The sequence below is a fragment of the Elephas maximus genome, chromosome 7 (genome assembly GCF_024166365.1).
Source record: "Elephas maximus indicus isolate mEleMax1 chromosome 7, mEleMax1 primary haplotype, whole genome shotgun sequence".
NCBI lineage: Eukaryota > Metazoa > Chordata > Mammalia > Proboscidea > Elephantidae > Elephas > Elephas maximus.
This window is the reverse complement of record NC_064825.1, coordinates 24,265,536-24,271,535: the sequence shown is the minus strand read 5'-3', so window position 1 is coordinate 24,271,535 and position 6,000 is coordinate 24,265,536.

Sequence of the window (6,000 nt, the reverse complement as noted above, 5' to 3'; positions counted from 1 at the left end):
CCCAACTAATATAACAGTCTAATGATTGCTCAGAAAACCCAAGTAGATTTAAACACACATGCATGTGTATATGTGTATGTATCTGCATTATTTTGTTTTCTTACGTACGGTATGTATGTATAGCTGCTTGTGTGTGTGTGCATGTGTGTGTGTCACACATTATGTTGCTTTGACAGCCAAATTTCCATTTGCAAAAATAAAAAAAGTCTTTTCAGTGAAGATTCCATCCTACCTTTTTTAAAATTTTGAATTAAAGATATTTTAATGCATAATGTACAACTCATTCAGTTATTTTACAATATTTTGACTAGATCACACATCAGATCATGTTCCCCAAAACGTTATTATATGTAATAACAGTTGCTTCACAGGATGAGCTTATGTAGTGGTTATTTTTAGTTTTTTTGCTTGATAATGCATACTACTACTTAAAATTAAATATCTGAAAAGAAAGTTAGTATGAGAGAATATAATTTATAATAGAACTTGATGAAAACCTCACAGTAAATTCTGATTTATTCAGAAAGGCTGGGGAGCAAGATATTCTAGTCTAGTGCATGTTCCTTTTTTTTTTTTTAATTGTGCTTTAGATGAAGGTTTATAGGCAAAATTAGTTTCTCATTGAACAATTAATACACATATTGTTTTGTGACATTGGTTGCCAACTCTACAATGTGTCCACACTCTCCCCTTCTTGACCTTGAGTCCCCCATTAGCAGTTTTCTTGTCCCCTCTTGCCTTCTTGTTCTTGCTCCTAGCCTGGTGTGACCATTTAGTCTCATTTTGTTTTATGGGCCTGTCTAAACTTTGGCTGAAGGGTGAATCTCAGGAGTGACTTCAGTACTGAGTTAAAAGGGTGCCATAGTCTTGGGGTTTTTCCAGTCTCTATCAGGCCAGTAAGTCTGGTCTTTTTGCTCTATATTGTTCTCCAGCTCTGTCAGGGAATCTCTATTGTGATACCTGTCAGAGTAGTTGGTAGTGGTAGCTGGCACCATCTAGTTGTGCTGGACTCAGTCTGGTGGAGGCTGTGGTAGTTGTGGTCCATTAGTCTTTTGGACTAATCTTTCCCTTGTGTCTTTGGCTTTCCTCATTCTTCCTTGCTCCAGGTAGAATGGGACCAGTGGAGTATCTTAGATGGCTGCTCACAAGCTTTTAAGACCCCAGACAGTACTCATCCAAGTAGGTCCATCCTACCTTTTGAACTTGGCTTTTGGAATTCCATATGCTCCTTTTGTGTGCATTCCCTTAGAGTTTTTATCCCTTAGAATTAAAAAATGGGAAGATAATATAAAAGCATTATGCTTCTTTTGCTTGCCTTAGAAAATTGCACGGTGATCAACCCAATAAAGTATGACTTGTTTTATGATCAGGGATGTCCAAAAAGCTTAAAGGTGACCTTTGAAGTACTGGGGAAAATTATTATTAAATATCCCTGGATGCTTCATTCTATCCTTGGCTACACATGCTTGGTAGTCAAGTTGAAGAAAAGAAACAAATATTGGGACAGAAAAAGCACAAAATAAGGCAAAATACTCAAGTGTTCTGAAACTGGACGTTGAAAATGTAACTACATCAGGTCTAAGGGGAAGGAGTTAGAGACTGGAGATGTTCAGAAAGGACATTTTTCTTTCCCCAGAGGAACAGATTGGAGGCTCTTTGGTGTTCAGAGTGTGATTCAAAACCTTTTGCTGTGGTGTAAAATGACCTTTTTTTCTAAATATACTATGGATCTCATTGTTTCTAATGTTAAAATAGAAGCTTGAGTACAAAACAGAAGATACAGGCTCAACAAACTTAAATTTTATAAACTTAGAATGTAGTATATAAAGCCTTGAAGAAAAACTCAAGGTAAAATACAACTGCTAGGAACCAATTTATGTGAAGTGTTAATAACACACAATTGAAAGATTGCTCTGAGCTATTTATATGCTCTGCATGTGGTAGCCTAGTGTTTCTTACACTTATGTAATAGACAGACCTCCTTTAAATGAGAAATAATGTTTTGTGTACCCTCAGTGTTGACTTAAATAATATTTATTTTGGTGTGATTTAAATATGCATGAACATAAACTAGCTATAAAGTTCTTATACATATGATTTATATCTGACTTTAAAAACCAAAACAATATTACAAATTAGATAAAGCACAACTCTTAAATAATATTTAATTTGTTGGATGAAGTTGAGTTTCTGAGTGTAAATGGCAAACTAAAATGTAGATATGGCATAGTCTGTTCTGGGAAGATTCTTCTGAATTCTGCTTGTGAATATTCTCTTCTCTCAGCACTTGACTAAAGCAACATCCCTATAGGGCTCTCAATGCCATTTTGTTTTTCACTTGCCATGTTTATATGCTTTACACATTAATTTGATTCAGCTGTTTTTTTTTTTTTTTTTAAATCAGGTTGCAGCAATTACAGCAGCACTACATGTTGCCAAATACATGCAAACATAGATACCAGAGTTGTGTGGCTGCACTTGATTACTTAAGTGTTATCTAAATGATCTAGGGCAGTGCCCTCCCAATAGAATTTTCTAAAACAATGGTAGTGTTTTATATCTGCATTATTTAATATGGTGGTCTCTAGCCTCTTTATTATAGAGTGTTTAATATTTATAACATATTGTCAAAGCATTGCTGAAGATACATAGTAGTGTAAGAAAGAATCCTTCCTCAAAAAGATCTACAATTTAGTAGGGAGATAAGACATAAACAATCTTTCATAGTTAAAGATTCAGGAATTGTATGCTTGGGTCCAAATTTGTGATAGGGAGACTCAGTAGTTCAGAAGAGAGAGAAATTTGGGTCGTCTGGGAATACCAGGTAAACTTCATGTACTTATGTCTCATACACTCAGAAGACATGTCTTGAATACTTGATATTTGATCCTATAGATCAAGGTTTATGCCTTTTAAAATTATGTTATTAAAAAGTGACTTACACAAGGTTAGGCATTTATGAAGAGCTAGCAACTACTCTGTAGCAGTAAGATTTGAAGGACTAGAACCCAGGGCATTTTTAGTTTAAGAAGTAATTAGAAGAAATTTCTGAAACTAGGAAGCTATGATATAATATAAAGACAGAATAAAGAAAACGGAGAGTTTCTACAATTTTATGCATCATAAGCAAGCTTTCAGGTGGTGCAGAAATATTTTGCTGTTATCTGTTAATATCAAGTTGGTAATATATGTATAGGAATGGAAAATATCTGAAGGGAAAGAAGGGTAATAATCATAGAGATAAAAAAGAAGACAAATAATGTTCTCTTATGGTAAATTAACGGGTTGCAAATCAATAGTCTGAATGTTCACACTGAGAAAAGAATGATATCTCCTACTACTCATGAATTTTGTTATTATTGTTAGACCCACAGTGTTTAATACTGCAGGTAGTGACATCAAGGGAGTAGCCCAATCTATGATTCATTCTGTCCTTCAGTATCTCTGACAGTGGCCACAAACAGGCCTGTGGGAGAGTGAGCTACTTGCTTTCCCAAGTGTGCCTGAGCATCCCTTATTCATTTTATTGATCTGATCCTGAATATATCCAAATACTTACTGATTAGTTCAGGTTTCCAGTTCATAAAATCCCTTGGGAATAATCAGGATCGTATGAGAGAAGGCCTTGAAACCAAAGTGCTCAACACATTTTTTCTATTTGAGTGGATTGAAGAGGGAGAAATCTGAGCATCTTCCATGCTGAATGCTTTGATAATGAGAATCATCAAAGAAGACAACAGAACATAGACTCAAAACATTAGCAGGAGTCCTAAAACATAAACAAGCTAATACATGCACTAAAATTGCAAAATGACTGGGCAGGAAGTAGGCATAATTTTAGGCTTTTAAAATTAACGGGGAGTTTCATAATTCAAGTCTTCTAAGAAGTAGACACCAAAATTGGGCTAAACATGGATGAAACTTATTAGGGGGAGTGCCTGTGGAGGATAAAAGGGAAGGTAATGGGAATAGGGAGATCCTGGGTGGTGCAAGTATTTAAGATACCCGGATGCTCACTGAGGGGTTGGCAGGTGGTTGGAGTCCACCCTGAGGTGCCTTGGAGTTGGAATTGACTCCATGGCTATTTTTTTTTTTTTTAGCAGAAGGAGGCAGTGAGAACTTTCAGACTGCCGTACAGGTCTGACACCTGCAAAAGAATACGGAGAAGAAGGATTGGGTTGGAAGAACCTCAGAATGAAGTTCAGTTCTGAGAAAGTTTCAGCCAGGCCTGTGGTGTATTCCTAAGCCAGTTTTCCATTCTGCATGGGGCAGAAATGGCCTGTTCTAGTCCCCTGTGGTGCATTCCTAAGCCAGTTTTCCATTCTGCTTGGGGCAGAAATGGCCTATTCTAGTCCCCAGTGTGCTGAGTCATTGGCTGGGAGCAGCTAGAGAAAGCATGGCCTGGTGTAAATGCCATGGTGGATCTAAAGATGTGACAGCTGGAGGCTGTTGGCCAACTACACTTCTTGCAGCAGGTTTCTTAAAGGAGATCTCAGCATATGCCCCTTGGCCAATAGAGGCACAAGGCATTTGTTCAACACACATTTTATTCTAAATTTGCTACTCTGAACTAGGAAATACGGTTTCCTCCAGTGGGGATTTGAGGAGATCGATTCCCATCGTAATTGTCTTCATTCCCTTGTACCCTGAACCTGTTCTTGAAACTGACTTCCACACACTGCTCATTCTTCTCCTGAACCTTATGCACAAGTACTAGAAACAGAATCTCAGGGAAGATTTTAATATAGAGAAATATCTTTCTTTAACATAAATTACTCTAAGATAGGGTTAAGTTTTCTCTGTAGGCAGTCCAATAAAGTTTAGTAGTTGAGAGACTCAAAGAATGTCCTACTAAAATGGTCTCACCTATAATGACATACTCGTAAGAATATACCATAGCAAGAATCCCTAGAACCCACATGGTAGCTGCCAAGATTTTGACCACTGAGTTGCAAATTCAGGCTTGCCAAGCTTGGAAGACCATGTTTGGTGGGGAATGAAGTATTTACCCTGTGCTGCTCCATGGCTTGTTTGTTGTCCTGAGAGACTTAGTACATGCAGCAACATATCATTGATGTTGGACAACCAGAGTCGTTGACAGTAGCTGTTTGTTTGGATTGTTACAGGGAAAACTGTTGGCAGGTGTATGTCCTGAATAAATGAACAGGTTGATAATTATACACCTGGAACCCAAGGAGCAAAAATGTGGATGGTGACCTGCTGAAGCAGAGGCTGATCACTAGAGTAGTTTTAGATGAGTCTATGAATGATTCCTTTTTTCTTGTTCTTAATTCATTGGCACAGGGATGTGGCTCACAGACTATGGCACTGCTCTAAATTATATTGCTGCTGTCTTCCAACTCTGCATGGATTTCCACCCCCTAGATTGTTTTCTGCATGACGTCTACTATTTGGCACAAAAAAATACAGCAATGATCCTAACCCATTCTCAGAGGAACGGCTTTAGACATTAGTAGAATAAAAAGGTTTGGATAAAAGATTCCTCTTCCTTCCAAAAGCATTTATTTATTAATTAAGCATTATTGAAGAACTTCTATGTGCCAGAATCTATGGAAGATGTAGAATCAAAGATAAGTAAGATGTGCTCATGCATTTGAGAAATATAACTTGGAGACAATTATTTAAATAGCTGGCTGTCAACTAGGATGGTAAGTGATACAATTTAATGAGTCTGTTGCCTGCAGTGAATCCTGACTGATAGAGAGTCCAAGAGGATCATGTCATACTCTTGCTTAAAATTCTTCAGTGTCTCCGCATAATTTTCAGGGAAAAATTACAAATTTCTTTGGCTGGAAATAGTATTAGCTAGCCTTTATTGAGTGCTTACATTGTAAAGGGTACTGTTCTAAATTTCTGTGGATTAATTCACTTTAACACCGCAAAAACCCAATGTAGGTACTCTGTAGAGAAAGAAAATGAGGCATAGGGAGATTAAATCTTTTTCCCAAGATAAAATAGCTAGTAAATGGTTGACTCAGG